The sequence below is a fragment of the Papio anubis genome, chromosome 4 (assembly GCF_008728515.1).
Source record: "Papio anubis isolate 15944 chromosome 4, Panubis1.0, whole genome shotgun sequence".
In the NCBI taxonomy this organism is placed as follows: Eukaryota; Metazoa; Chordata; class Mammalia; order Primates; family Cercopithecidae; genus Papio; species Papio anubis.
In genome coordinates this window covers 90,024,727-90,041,310 of record NC_044979.1, presented here as the reverse complement: position 1 = coordinate 90,041,310, position 16,584 = coordinate 90,024,727, and the positions used below count along the sequence as shown (strand labels likewise).

Sequence of the window (16,584 nt, the reverse complement as noted above, 5' to 3'; positions counted from 1 at the left end):
CATGATCTCTGGTTCTAAGGATTATGGTGAGGTGGGTACTAAGAAGCAAAGAAATCAAATGTGGTGGGGTGTGGGACTCAGATAAGCTTTTGGGACACTTTGCAAGGCAAGAAAGGGACTATGAGGGAGCAGGTGGTCACCACTCCTCAAGAGAGGTGTGCTTGGCTCAGGGCCTACAGGCCACAGTGCTGCTGTGCTCCAGGAGAAGACCCCACTCCCTGATGGCTCTTTCATTTTTAATGTGCACACTGACCCTGAGAATGCCTTATGATGTCAGACCTAGGCAACTGGTTGTCTGAGTTAAGGATCCTGCAGATCTTTAGGAAACTGCTGGGAAAGGCAAACTACCCACATATCACATGTCCCAAGGATGACTGGATGGTTGTAGCCCTCCCACTGGAGAGAAAAAGACTCACATCTCATGCTTGTGGAGTCAGGGGATGGCATTCCTAGGTAACTGATCACAGACAACCCTGCTTTTCACTCTATAATGAATGTTCATACATGCTCTAGGTATGTCACAGAAGATGGTCCTGGCTTCTGTGAAGACAAGTGAAAGTAAACACTGAAAATAGGAAGGGAAAGGAGGGATTTAGCAATGACCCACCAAGCAGATAATGCTTTACAGTCAGGTGCTGTGGGAAATGTATTAATAATATCAGCGCTTCCTTTTTTACATTGTTTTCATGTTTAAACTTTTTGAAATAAATAAGAAAATTTCTTTATTTTATAGTCTAGGAAAATGAGGCTTATAAAGATCAAGAGGACTTTCTGCATTCACACAGATGTATGCAAAGAATATTCAAGTATATGACTCCCAAGCCGTGTTCCTTTGCTAGTAGATGCTTAATGCAGGGCACCATGAAATATACATTTCCAGTGCCCTGTGAGAGTCATATGATGCTTTCCTTTGAGCCAAACTTTGCAACTAGGATGAGGACAAGTTAGGAAACTTAGACACTATTTTTAATAACAAAATTCCAGTTGGTATTTGGAGGAAAATGTTGTTGCCTAAAACAGTTTCTGATACATAGGGTTAATTATAACTTATTTGATATTAGAATAACTTAGAGTAATAATACAGATTTTATATTTCCTTTTAAATGAAAGAATGATTACTAAGGCAAAATGGGAGAAGCCATGGGGTCTATGGCTCAACCTCAGGTTTGTTATGTGACTTGTGAAAAATCTCTTAATATATTTTAGATTTCTGTTTTTGAGAGAAGTGAGAATAGAAATACCCATTTCAATTTTTGTGGTCTGTGTTTTTCATGTTAGCAATGGGAACTCACGCTGAGAGATAGGATTAATAGCTGTAGATAGACACACAAATTTTTAAATGTACTATGAACATACTGAACTATAGAAGTTTTTTAATATGTAATAATCTTTGCCTTTGAAAAAAATGTTTATTCCAATTAGAGTCAAGATGAAAACAGAAACGGAAAACATCACTATAACTTCAGAGGAAGGAGACTGAGGTAGTTGGCTCAATACTTGAATTTTGCCTTAATGTACAGATATAAGTCTAAGAGATAAGGAAGGCTACCTGACCAGAAAAGATGAATATAAGCCCTGTTCCTCACAGTCTGTTTTTAAATGTTATATGAACAATGTTACTGGGCTCAAATAAATTTGTTTCTTTTAGGTTTTCCTCCAGTAGTTTCATAGTTTTGGGTCTTACATTTAAGTCTTCAATCCATTTTGGGTTGCTTTCTTTTGTATATGATGAGTCGTAGGGGTCTAATTTCATTCTTCTGCCTGTAGATATCTAAGTTTTCACAGAACCATTTATTTTGAAGACACTGCCTATTCCCCAATGTGTGTTCTTCGCACCTTTGTCAAAAATAAGTTGAGTGTAAATATGTGGCTTTATTTTGGGGTTCTTTATTCTGTTCCATTGGCCTGTATGTTTGTTTTTATGGTAGTATCATACTAGTTTGGTTAGTATAGCTTTGTGGTATATTTTGAAGTCAGGTAGTGTGATACCTCAAGCTTTGCACTTTTGCTCAAGATTGCTTTGGCTATTTGGCGTCTTGAGCTTCCACACAAATTTTAGGATTGTTTTACTTATTTCTGTGCAAAATATATTTTGTATTTTGATACGGAGTGCATTCAATCTGAAGGTCAAGTTGGTGGCTTTAAGTTTGTCATACATGGCTGTGCTAAGGTATGTTCCATTTGTACTTAATGTGTTGAGGGTTTTTATCATGTAGGGGTGTTCAATGTTATCAAATGATTTTTATGTGTGTCTTTTGAAGTGATCATATACTTTTTTTAACCTTGATTTTGTTAATGTGATGAATCATGTTTATTGGTTTGCATATGTTGAGTCCTCCTAGCATCCCTCAGATGATAGAGGCCAGCATTGCCCTGATACCCAAACCAGATAAGGACACGATAAAAAAAGAAATCTATAGACCAATATCTTTTATGAAGTTAGATGTGAAAAATTTTAACAAAATATTATCATTCCAAATTCTTTTTTTTTTTTTTTTTAGATAGAGTCTCGTTCTGTCACCCAGGCTGGAGTGCAGTGGCGTGATCTCGGCTAACTGCAAGCTCCGCCTCCCAGGTTCACACCATTCTGCTGCCTCAGCCTCCCCTAGTAGCTGGGACTACAGACACCCGCCACCATGCCCGGCTTTTAGTAGAGACAGGGTTTCACCGTGTTAGCCAGGATAGTCTCAATCTGCTGACCTCGTGATCCACCCGCCTGGGTCTCCCAAAGTGCTGGGTTTACAGGCATAAGCCACCATGCCCAGCTCATTTTTTAAATATAACTTTGCTAAATATAAGAATTTTATAGTAGAATCCTTTGGGTATATGCTACAAAATTCTTATATTTAGCAAAGCAAACTAACACAGGAACAGAAAACCAAACACCGTATGTTCTCACTCATAAGTGGGAGTTGAACAATGAGAACACATGGACAAAGGGAGGGGAACATCACACACTGGGGCCTATTGGGGAGTCAGGGGCAAGGGGAGGGAGACCATTAGGACAAATACCTAATGCATGCTGGGCTTAAGGACTAGATGACGGGTTGATAGGTGCAGCAAACCATCATGGCACACGTACACCTATGTAACAAACCTGCACATTCTGCACATGTATCCCAGAACTTAAAGTAAAATAAAATAATAAAATAAAATAATTTTAGTTGGCATTTTCATTTTGCTTGTTTCTACTTTAAGCACTTTGATTATTCTACTATCTTTGGCTTCTATTTTTTATTTCTTTTTTTTTTTTTTTATGAGAAATCAGCTATTGGCCAAGTATAATGGCTCACACTTGCAATCCTAGCATTTTGGGAGGCTAAGGTGGGAGGATTGCTTGAACCCAGGAGTTCCGGACCTGCTTGGGCAACATAGGGAGACTCTGTCTCTCCAAAAAATAGCTAGGTATGGTGGCATGTACCTGTGGTCGAGCCACTCAAGAGGCTGAAGTGAGAAGGATCACTTGAACATGGGAGGCCAAGGCTGCAGTGAGCCTTCATCACAATATTGCACTCTGGCCTGAGTGAGAGAGCAAGCCTTTGTCAAAAAAAAAAAAAAAAAAAGAGGAAGAAAAAAAAAGAAAAGAAAGAAAGGAAAAAAAATCAGCTATTAATTTTATTTGTATTCTCTTTTAAGTAATAAGTCATTTTTCTCTTATTGCTTTCAATTTTCTCCTTGTCTTTGACTTTCACCATTTTTATTATTATGTGTCTGTTTGTGAAGATCTTTGTGTTTACCCTCCTTGGAATTTGTTGGGCTTCCTTGATATGTAGATTATTGGTTTTGAACAGATTTAGGAAGTTTTCAGCCATTATTTTTTAAAATATATTTTCTTCTCCTTTCTCTCTCTCCTCCCTTTTGGTATCCTATTACACGTAATGTTTTCTTAGAGGCTTTCTTTATTGTTCTTTATTTTTTTATTCTCTCTGTTTTTAGGCTCACATAATCTTTACTGAGCTCTCTTCAAGGTCGTTTTTTCTGTCCAAATCTATTGTTAAGCTCCTCTAGTGTATTTTTTCCCACTTACTGCATTTTTAACTCTAACATTTTCATTTGACTATTTTTACAATGTTTTATTTCCTATGGATATTCTGTATTTGAGGTGGCATTGTCATCATACTTTTATTTCTTTAATACTAATTTATTTTAGATCTATGAACTTGTTTATAGTGTTTAATGGAAAGTCTTTTTCTGACAAATACGGTTTTCTGTGTGTGTGCTCTCACAGGGAGTTTGCTGCCTGCTCTTTTCTTTAAACCTCTGGTGTATTGTTATACTTTCTTGTTTCTTTGCATCTTTTATACTTTTTTGATAAAAACTGGACATTTTAGGAAACATATTGTAGCATTTCTGGGTACTGTCCCTTCATGCCCTCTTGGGGCTTGTTACTTGCTTATTTATTTGTTTAGAGGCTGGCAGGGTTATTTCAGGGAAATCTACCCATTCTTTCAGTGTTAAACCTCTGATGTCACTTTTTAGGGAGACACAGCTTTAGGTCTGCCCACGGTCACTCTGGGATGACAGTGGTTTTGGTAGAGCTTTGTTTTTCCCTTTCCCTTACTGGACCTATCTGTTAAACTTCATTAATTGCTGAATGATATCTCTATTTTTTATAACAATGCCCTATAACATAAATTACCATACAAATAAATCCTAAAAAATTTTAGCTCCTTTGAAGAAAGTTATTGAAGTCGTTTTTATCATTTTTTACTCCAAGGTGGCACCTCCCACCTACCTTATTCCGTGGTACCAACTTACAATTTAGACCATATTTTTTCTCAGTTGGATTCTACCACAGTCTCCGCTGTTCTTATGAGTACTTTCAAGCTTGAACTTCTCCAAAATATGTTGCAACTGAAGTCAGTTCCTTTGGGAAGAAATTAGATGCTCTTTTATGGCTTGTTGGTAAACTTTTCTCTGAGTGATATCCCTAGATATCACTCTCACTCTAGAAGCTGAGTACTTGGTGGTGGAAAACTGTACAGAATACAAAAGTAGCCTAAGGTCCCTGTGGCTCACTTCTTCTGGTGCTGAAACATGCCTCCTCATAAGCCAAGTCAAAGATGATTAGGGCCCCTACCCCATATCCTCAGCATTCCACACCTAAAGCAAAACGTATCTGTGCCATGGGTGGGAAATGGGCAGATGAAGGTGACCTCCACTTCTCAGCCACACTCAGCCTCTGCAGTAGGTAGCTCTGTGTAAGATAAGAAATACTGACATCTTACTCCTCCTAAAAAGAAAGCTCTCCAACTGGGAGCAAAGAAGCGGGGTGGGGAGCAGGTCCTGTGTTCTTGGTTTCAGTGAAATCTCTACACCTTACTGATCTGAGAAGGGAAAAAAACAGAGCAGTTTGGACTTAAATACTATAGACTATTGCTTTTTTTTTTTTTTACTGCTTTTTATAGATTTTCTCAAGTAGATACTATTTTATTTGCTATTTGTACGTAGTACCATTTCTCAAGACTTCAAATGGTTGCTGATTTTACCTGGAGCTCCTTACACTGTCATGCCAAAAGTCAATTTCTGTCATTCTAGAGCTGTGGTGAACATAGTTGGTTTATTCATTGTTATTGTCAAACTACTTATAGGTATATTTTAATATAATTTACAAAGTGCAACATTTCTGGATGTCTTTTTAAAATCAACTTTGTGGATGTATACTTTACACACAACAAAATTTATCCAAGTTTACATTACCAAAATGTTTGACAAATTTATACACCAGTGTAACTATCAAACCTAATCAAGATGTACATTTCCATCACTTCAAAGGATTTCCTGTGCCTCTTCCCAGATAAATCCATACCACCCAACCTCCAGCTCCAGACAACTACTGATGTGCTGCCTTCATGTTGCAGATTAGATTTGTTTCAGGTGACCCTGGGAGATGCTTCTTCTTAATCATTTTTCCCTAAAATGATGTATAGCCTGAATATTGTAATTCTGACTCTCTTCCAGCACCTCAAACCTTCAGTGAACTGTCGCAGGGACAGCGGTTGTACACAGATATGACTATACAGCTACTGAGGCCACCCAGAGCTGATTGGTTTTTGCCTGCTCAAAGTTTGCTTTCTGTCTCTTCTTTCCTGTCAGGCTTCCTATATCTAGCCACATCCTTCTAATATGCTCCATTGTACCTTAATTTAGCCAGTGTCTGTATCTATTACTCTCCACATAACCATAATTCTCATAAAAATTTAACATTTTATAAAATTTTTATAAAGAAAACTTTATTTAGAAATACAGTATCATTACTTATGAATTGTTAAATTCCTCCAACTTAGACCAGAAACCAGAATTAGTAGATTTTTAAAACAATTGCATTGTTGTTACATGAAGTGGAAAAAGAATTATTAATTGGTAGTCTATGAAGAGGCTAAAAATATATCTGCCACAGTGAACATCAATAATCAGTTACTAAAGGGCAATTTAAAACCCAAGCAGAGAATGCTAGTGAATAACTTAAATATTGAACAAAATGAAGAATTATAAAAAGAAGCTATAAAAATACAAAGCATTTAGACATTGTGTCTCGTGATTTTGTTGGTTAACTCGTGGGAAGCAATGGCAATAGTCGTTAATATTTTTTCATCATTCCATTTTCTGCATGTAAAAATTTAAGTGTCAGTTTACAATCATCAATCTATTGCCACTGTCCTTTGTACCTTGTAGGTATAAGCAAAGCTAATTTAGAAAGGAAACCATTATTCTCCTGAGAGTTTTATTTTAACAAAGGTTAGATAAAAATATTTTTTTAATCATTGTCTTCTGCCCAGACTACTGGCTCAGACTTGTGCAGTCATTCACCTTCAAACCTCCATCACAGCACTGCTGAGTCTGCACTCAACTAAGCTGAGAAATAAGCAGCTTTGACATTTAGTGGCCCAAGGCTTCTTTTCTCCTTGAAGGAATTATGTAAGTCAGCAACATGTGGTTTTGTTTGCTCACCTGGTTTCAAAGCAGATGGTGAATTCTCACCCCGGCTGGACGGAAGGGCCCTGAAAACATTTAGCAGTATTTACCAGGTGAATTCTGCTTGCGCTCCAGGGCCTTCGGGAACGTATGATTTACATTCATGGATGCCTAAATCTAGGTAGTGGAAGATATCAAATTCAAAACCAAAGGTAACCAATGACTTATGGTTCTGTTCCTGATGTACATCAAAGTTAGACTGTCTATCATGAGTGAATATAAGAAAAGTTATTATATTCTTTTATATATATATATATATAAAAGAATATGAAATATATTTTATATATTCTTATATGTAATATATTCTTATATATATGAATATAAAAATATATATATAAGAATATATTTTATATTCTTATATGTGATTGAAATTTTAGTCACCAGGAAGTCCTCAAGGACTCCCTTTCCCTGCAATTGTTTTACTAATGACACTTTTGTACACAGTAGTGATATGATTTCATTTTGGTTATATTTACTAAGATTATCCCACCTTTGACCTTTTTATTGCATATATTCTATTGGAAATTGGTTTAGTGAGGGAGTAATAGCTGTTGTGGACTTTAAATCTCTTCACTCAAACAAGATTTGTGTTTTTATCCATGTCCTAACAATGCCATTTCACTACTACCAGGAGACAGCGACAGCTTTTGTGCACTATAATGCAATCTTCAGGGCGTGAATATTTCTATAATAAATGAACATTGAACACCATAAGTATTTGCATAGTCACTGTTCTTAGTGAATAAATAAAAAATACTCCGGAATCTCTTTTACCTATTCCTGTATTTTGTTTTGTTTTGTTTTGACAGGGAGTATCACTCCATCACCAGGCTGGAGTCAGGGGCACAATCTCAGCTCACTGCAACCTCCGCCTCCTGAGTTGAAGTGATTCTCCTGCCTCAGCCTCCCGAGTAGCTGGGATTACAGGCGCATGCCACCATGCCTGGCTAATTTTTGTATTTTTAGTTGAGACAGGGTTTCGCCATGTTGGTCAGGCTGGTCAAGAACTCCTGACCTCGTGATCTGCCCACCTCAGCCTTCCCAAGGGCTGGGATTACAGTTGTGAGCCACCAGGCCTGGCCCACCTCTTCCTGTATTTTTAATTATTGATATGGTTTGGCTGTGTCCCCACCCAAATCTCATATTGGATTGTAGTTCCCATAGTCCCCACATATCATGAGAGGGACCAGGAATTGAATTATATGGGAGTGCTTTTCCTTTGCTGTTCTTGTGATAGTGAATAAGTCTCACAAGAGCTGATGGTTTTATAAAGGGCACTTCCCACACACAAACATTCTGTCTTGCCTGCTGCCATGTAAAATGTGCCTTTGCTCTTCCTTCACCTTCCACCATGAGTGTGAGGCCTCCCTAGCCATATGGAACTGTGAGTCCACTAAACTTTTTTCTTTATAAATTACCCAGTCTTGGTTATGTCTTTATTTGCAGTGTGAGAACAGACTTATTCAATTATTATAGTCACTAATGGGGTTCATCGCCCATCAAATCATTCTCCAGTAAAGTCATCTACAATATTTCCATAAGAGATTTTATTGTTGTACCTTGATGCTTAACTTGAAGTGAATCAGGACTGTATGTTGCCCACATTGGTCCTTAGTCACATTTTGGGATCTGTTTTTTCTAACAGTGAAGACATTAATTAATCATACATGAGAGTATGTTTATGTCTGAAATTAATCAAGACCATATTTTGTGGATTTAGGATGTTTCGCAAATGTATACACTTAAAGACTGTCTTGTAAGGTCAACAGCTGAGAGGATGTAGAAGGAACATGCTGAGAAGTTCAGGAAGTACTAACATAAAGCTCCCTCTTCCCGCAGGAACATCAATTTCAGCATATGTTAGGTCTTTTGAACAAAGAGTTGTAGATACTGTCTTGGAAAAGTGTTTTCAAAAATAGAATTGAATATTTTTAAACTTTCATCCCAATAGAAAGCCAAAGTTAATGAGGAAACTTGGATTCATTTCACAAACTGTTGCTTGTAATCTACTTTGCTTGGCTACATGTTCCCTGGACAAACCCAAAAGACCAAAAGTATAAATTCCAGTACTATCACTCACAGTATCACAAACTTTTGGTGACTCAATCACTTTACCTGTATGTTGTTCATTCTAGGACCAGTTTCCCAGAGGTCATACTCCTCTCAGATTTCTTAGAATTGGTTAGTCTTAGGTCATTCGACTTGAGAAGTCCTCAAAGATTTTACTGTTGAAAGTATTAATACATCCATCACCACAAGGGAATCAGTTAATGTGCTGTTATATCTCAAATACATTATGATACCATCTTCATTTTTCTCAACAGCCTCCTCTAAATTCTATTCTTTCTCTTTGCCTTAAAAATCTGCACAATGAAAAAGAGCACAAGGGAAGTCTCCCGGGAAATACAGGGAGAAAATAATTAGTCAAAATGTCCAACGACAGATTATCCAATAATTTATGATATATCTGGATGTAGAATACTACACAACCAAGAAAAATACTAATGTACTTATTGATCTATTCATATTTAAAAAGTTAATGACATATATTTTGTGTATTCCATATTACAAGCACTAGGCTAACTCCCAGATGTATCATGGTGAGCAGGAGAGACTGGACCCGTGACTTTCTTAAGTTTTGAATCCAGTGGGAGATACTAACAATAGATAAGTGAGGAACTACAACCATAAAAATTGTTATTAAAAAATACCATGTGCTGGAATTTCTGAAAATAAAAGCATGCCTATATTCAAATATACAGTGTGAAAAATAAAGGTATGCACAAAATAGTCCATAAAGGTACAAAAAAGATGGGCAGTAGTTTCCAGTGGCTGCTGGCAGAACAGGCGTCAGGAGGTATGCGTGAATGGAGTCAAGCAGAAGTTATTTACAACCCCTGCTGACTGATCAGTACCCATGCCACACTGGTTATTATTAATACATACATGGGATATCACCACTGGGTGTTATTAGTCTGGCCAGTCCTTACTTCCATTATGTTTTCTAGATTATCTAATTTTTAAACAATGCTTTATTATATCATAATTGTAAAACATTTTAAACATACACACAGTAGAGAAAACTTTCACTTCTTTATTCGACATACAAGTTTAACAAAAGTTTAAAAATTGTCATTTTTGTTTTAGGATTTTTTTAAAAATGAAATAATCGCAGATAGAGCTAACTTTCTAAAACTTAATCCTTTTTTCTCTTCCTCTCCTTCCCATGTGTAATCACTTCTCTAAAAATGTGCTGATTTTATGTTCTAATAAAAAGGGCTTTACAAATCAATATATAGTACAGATGTAAAAGTCTGAATCACCAAAAAAGTAAAGAGAAAGAAAAGCAAGGGGAAAAAAAGAAAGAAAAAGAAAAAATGAGACAAAACCCGTGGAGTGAAGAGTAATCGTTAGGAGAATGAAAGAGAAAGCTTCACTTTACAAAAGTCCCTGGTGAATGAAATGGTCAAAGTAATTGTAAGAAATCACAAAAAACATTTTGAAAAGCTCAGGTTAGCCTTCATTAAACTGCAAAACTTCCTGAAGCTTGAGAGAATGTTCCTGCTGAATCACTAGATTTTAGAAATATAAAAATAAACTAACCACTGAAACATCCAATTGTTGTAAGAAAGTTCTCGATTCAAAAACAAACAGAAGCAAAACCATCGTTTAAGAAAGTTCTTTGAAGAAATTCCATGCTCATAATTTAAATGAATGTTCAAATAAATGTTGTTATTAACTTTTTTGAGTGTCATCAGTGAATCACTCACTATGCTAGTACCCCATTTAGAAGGTAAGTAGAAAATAATCTTTTCTTCGAGGAGTTCACAATCCAGTTAATAAAACTTGTTAGATGACATGGCATCTTTTTGTCCCTTATGTTGCCACTATTCAGAGAAGAGTTGCATATAGTAGGCATGAGGGGTATTATTAAATGTTTAATAATTAGCTCTCTAGGGGAAATAAAAACCTGATTTGCAGCATTTTCCAATTTCCATGGTATTAATACTACCCCCATGGTTGATTTCAGGATGACATTATATTATGAAACATTATATTTCTTTTTGGAAAGAAATACACACCAGAACACTAGATTCACCAGAGCGAGCTAGTTCAAGCATTGAACAAATATTTGTTCCATGAAGACAAACAGTATAATAAATTTAATAAAAGAGGTTGCTTTAACATATGACAGAAGCACAAAGAAATGATCAAATCTGTTGGAAGGGAGGGCTTGGGTATTTCAAAGTCTTTCCCGAGGTGACCTCTTGATTTTTTTTTCCATTACAGCTATGTTTCATTTATACATTTTCACTAGAGTAATTGTTCTCAAAGAGGGTACAAGATGACTGAGCGGTGGTAGTAGGAGGTTTGTATTACTGTTTCCAGTATTTTTAAAACAGCAATGCTACTAAATAATCTACAGTGAACAGGATGTCTCCACTCCACCCCCCAGCAAAAACAACTGTGCGAATTGTCAAGTATATCAACAGTGCTGAGATTAAGAACCCCTGCACTGGAATAACAGAGAAGAATCTAGTTGAAGGGAACAGCTGGTGCAAAGGCAATGAATAATGAAAGAAAAGTGTATTTTTACCTGGGATACTATGGAAACAAGCTGAGACTCAAAATCAGTGTTTTCACAAAGCTTTTAAAGAAGAGTTTTCCTATATTAGAATAACTCTATGCTTTTCTAATTTCATATTTTATCACTTTACCATAACAATCCACTCTCATTTCTTGTCTTTTGTTTTCCTTTGTGAATCATATCTGCTTTCTCACATCCCATATTATTTCAAAAAATGAAGTTACATCCTTAACTTTTTCCAACCATTACACACTTCCAAGTACCAATGGATCATCAAAATTAAAATTTAACATTGTGTTTTGCAGGCTTTCACTTACCTATAATGTTTCATATTACATAGAAAAACCTAAGTACCACTAAACATGATACATGAGGGAAACAGAATGAGGGAAAGATGTATTACAATTATCTCTGGGAACACAAAAAGAAGCCAATATAGATACAGCTCTTTACATTGTTCTATTTTAAGAAAACCAGATCTCATAAAAAGTTAAATTGTGATGTAATCTTTGGGGTTTGAAAAATATCTTTAAATTATGAAATCTCACAATAAGATTATAGTGAAAGTTGTAATATATATACTTGTATATTGTCACTACATTTTCTTCTTTTGGGAAGTGATTTGGCAAGTAATTTCAAGATCAATTTTTAAAAAAATCATGTTTGTAACCCAAACATTAGCTTCTGGCAATTTATCTTAAGCAATTAAAAAGAATAAAAGTTGCGTTCAAGAATAATTAAAAAAAAAAAAAAGAGAGAGAGATTATAAAAAGAGGAAAAACCTCATTTAAAATCTCTAGCCTTTCAGAAAAATCCAAATTCTACTTAAATGGTAGTCCCCATTAGTTAGTATTAGGCATATAACAGAAATGGTACATGGTATTAAATGCTAATTAAAGGCCAAATTCAATAAGGATGGGAAATGGATATTGGAATGGAAATTAGATACTCACTGTTCTCTGGTAGAGTAGTTTCAATGAAGTGCTGGAACCAAAGGATATTATTTAAGGTGGAGTAATTACAACTGCTTTGTTTTAGAGTCCCTCTCTCCTCTCCCTGTAAAATGCTCCTACTTGCCTCTAGTAAACCTGTAAACTACCAAGAGCTTTGGCTTATTCTGTGAAATAGAATATGTGATAGCTAAACAGTCTCTTCAACTTCAAGCTAACCTAAACACTGATATGCAATGTGGGACTTGGAATCAGTGAAATCCAAGTGTAAATTTCATCAGTGCCACATACTACTTGTGTGATCTTTAGCAAGTTCCAAAATTCTAAATATTCATTTCCTCATTGATAGCATACAGTCCTAATAATACCTAATTCATATAAATGTTGCAAGGACAAAATCAAATAACATCCTATCCAAAACAACATAATTAGAGAGTAGCTTATAGATGGAAATATTTAGCTTAATGTGGACAAGTTAGCATCTCTCTTTGGGTTGAAATTTTTTCTGGAAGCATTAATAATATATCTATTCAAGCTAATAAATATTTATTGAGCACTATGTTACAAAACACTTTGCTGTATGTTAATTAAGATTAATAATAAACATGTGTCATATCTATGATCCAATACATTAATAACATTATGTGACAGTAACTTTCATACTGGTAAAGAAAATAAGAAAGATGGCCAGGCATAGTGGCTCACACGTGTAATCCCAGCACTTTGGGAGGCCGAGGTGGATGGATCACAAGGTCAGGAGTTTGAGACCAGTCACAATATGGTGAAACCCTGTCTCTACTAAAAATACAAAAATTAGCTGAAAATGGTATGGACACACTCCGGTCCCGGCTACTCAGAGGCTGAGGGAAGGAGAATTGCTTGAACCGAAAGAAAGGATAGAGATCATTCCAGTGAGCCAGATCATGCCACTGCACTTCAGCAAAAAAAGAAAAGAAAAGTTTTTTAATTTTTATTTATTATTTATTTTAAATTTATTTATTATTATTTATATTCTAAGTTAGGCATGCATAACGTTTACAGGCTTTACATATGTATATTTTAGCATGTTGAATGCTGCACTGACAATTTATGATGAGATTGTAGGAGACCTCAATGCAACTCCTCCTCCCTCCCCTCCCATGATAGGCCCTCCCAGGTGGATGTTCCCTTCCTGAGTCCAAGTGATTCATTGTTCAGTTCCCACCTATGAGCCTTTAGCTGAGAATATGGGAAATATATTTCTGTTCTGTGATAGTTTGCTAAGAATGATGGTTTCCAGTTACATCCATGTCCCTACAAAGGACAAACTCATCCTTTTATGGCTGCATAGTATCCCATGTAGCTACATTTTCTCTTAATCCAATTCGTCACTGATGGACATTTCATGACCCAAAGTTCTTGTTATTAGGGACAATAGTGCTGCACAAAGTTCACACGCGGTGCATGTCTTTATAGCAGCATAATTTATAATCTCGGGTATGTCACGAATAACGACGTCTATGGTAATATCTAGTTCAGATCCTTTATGAATCGCCTAATACTGTTTTCCATAATGGTTGAACTTAGTTACAATCCCAACAACAGTAAAAGTGTCCCATTCTCCACATCCTCCAGCACCTGTTGTTTCTTGATCATCAGCCATTCTAACTGGTGTGAGACGACCTCACAGGCTCTTGATTTGCATTTCTGATGGCCAGTGATGATATTAATTTTTCATGCGTTCGTTGGTCGCGTTCCTTTTGAGAAATGTTCTGGTGATTCTTTACCACTTTTTTGATGTAAGAGCGAGCTTTGTCTTGTAAATTTGTTTGTTCTTTGTAGGTTCTGGATATTAGCCTTGTCAGATGAGTAGATTGTAAAACTTTCCCATTCTGTCTGTTCACTCTGATGGTAGTTTTTTTACATGTTCTTTAGTTTAATGAGATCCCATTTGTCAATTTTGGCTTTGCTGTTGTTGTATTATGCTTTAACATGAAGTTCCTTGCCGAATGCCCATCCGAATGGTACTAATGAGGTTCTCTAGGATTTTTGTATGGTATTAGGTCTAATGACAAGTCTCTAATCCATCTTGAATTAATTTCGGCAAGGAGTATGTAGGATCCAGTTTCAGCTTTCACTCATGGCTAGCCAATTTCTCCAGCACCATTTATTAAAATAGGGAATCCTTTTCCTGCCTCTCTGTTTCCCAGGTTTACAAAGATCATTTGGCTGTAGATGTGTAGTATATTTCTGAGGACTCTGTTCTGTTCCATTGGTCTACACATCTCTGCTCATGCACCACTGGCTGCTTTGCTACTCTAGCCTTAGTAGCATAGTTTAGTTTGTAGAAGTGGATGCCTCCAGCCTTTGCCTCCTTTTGACTTAGGATTGTCTTGGCGATGCAGGTTTTTTGGTTCCATGTTTGAACTTTGTAGCAGTTTCCAACTCCTAAAGAAGAAACCTATTGCAGCTTGATGGGGATGGCATTTTGAATCTATAGCTACTCACAAGGTATGGCCATTTTCACTACATTATTCTTCCTATCCATGATACACTGCTTCCATTTGTCTGTGTCCCTTTATTTCACTGAGCAGTGGTTTGTAGTTCTCTCCTTGAAGAGGCGTCCTTACACTTTGTAAGTTGGATTCCTAGGCATTTTATCTCTCTAGCTAACTGCAATGCAGTTCATTCCTGATTTGGCTCTCTGTTTGTCTGTTACTGGGTGTATAAGAATGCTTGTGATTTTTGCATTAATTTTGTATCCTGAGACTTTGCTGGTTGCTTATCAGCCATAATTTTAATATATTAAATGGGGTTTCTAACATAAGAATCATACATCTGCAAACAGGGACAATTTGACTTCTTCTTTTCCTAACTGAATACCCTTGATTTCTTTCTCTTGCCTAACTGCCCTAGCCAGAACCTCCAACACTATGTTGAATAGGAAAGTTTGTTTTTTTTAAAGGAGTGATTTTATTGAGGGAAAATTTTCATGAAACGAAGGAGTGATTTTATTGAGGGAAAATTTTCATGAAACGTCAAACTGAACAGTAAAATAACTATCATTATACATATGAACCAATAAAATAGAAGCCATAAATAGGTATGTAAATCTTCTCTTGGGGCAGTCCTTACAAATAAATGCTTCTACATTTGCCTATGTGAATTAATGGTAGGTAACTAAAGGAAATATTTGGTGCACCGTCTCTGAACTCAGCAGATGTGGTGTTATCATAAAGCTGAATTATCCTAAATAATAATTGCTTAGCATCTTTTAAGTATTGTTTTTGAAACAGATGAAATAGTGAATTAATATTTTCCGATCTTTGGCTACCCCCTGTGCCAATAATATTATAAATTATTTTATTACCAATTCCATGATATGTAAGTTCTGGGTGCTATGGTTCCTAACATGTTCATCATTAGTTCTCATCCTGGCAGACTTTTATAATATATGGAAGCCAGTGCATCTTACAAAGTCCTAGTCATGAAGCAGAACATCAATACTGGCGAGCTAATGTATTGTCTCAAGCCAAGCTCAACACATTAAGCTCGCACCATCAAGCACTATCTTTATCAGTCTCCTTTAGCTGTATGCCCAGTTCAATGCACAACAGGAAATGGTAGGAAGGCAGGTAGAAAAAGAAGATGCAAACATGCCATTAACTTTCAATTCAGAGATGATTGCCTTTGAGCCTTAAGGACGTGGACCTTATCTTTCCCTTATGAACTCTTAGTGTGTTTTGAAGTATAGCTCACTTTAGTATTGTAAATTATTTTAGTATTTTTAAACAGCTCCTGAGTCAAGGCCTTCTGGATTTGGGTGGCCTCAAAGCCATTGGTGTTCTCATCTTTTTTCTTGAAATTATGCTCTATTTCTCCTACACCATCCACTTTTTCCCTCTTCTGCATCATCCAATCAGCCTATGGTAGTTCCTCCTTTATTAAAACAAACAAATCCAGAAATTCCACATAAACTTTCAGCTACTATAACAATTCTATGTTCTCTTTATAACAAAGCTCCTCAAAAAGACGTATGGATACTTCCTTACACCACTTTCTACCCTCCTACAACCTCTTGTTTACTTTTGA

General features: G+C 36.2%; 1 long non-coding RNA gene across 4 annotated transcripts in view; it reads right to left on the bottom strand.

Moving 5' to 3' along the window:
• Window positions 1–16,584, bottom strand: part of LOC103882993 — a 45,737-nt gene that overhangs the window by 3,680 nt on the left and 25,473 nt on the right. For 2 of the 4 annotated variants that reach the window (XR_001900891.3, XR_001900894.3), the window contains exons 2-4: window positions 9,091–9,200; window positions 6,952–7,092; window positions 4,736–4,867 (exon numbers count right to left, since the gene is read on the bottom strand). This is a non-coding gene — a long non-coding RNA (uncharacterized LOC103882993). The remainder of the gene's footprint in view (window positions 1–4,735; window positions 4,868–6,951; window positions 7,093–9,090; window positions 9,201–16,584) is intronic. The other 2 variants (XR_645016.4, XR_001900892.3) reach the window with 1 other exon arrangement.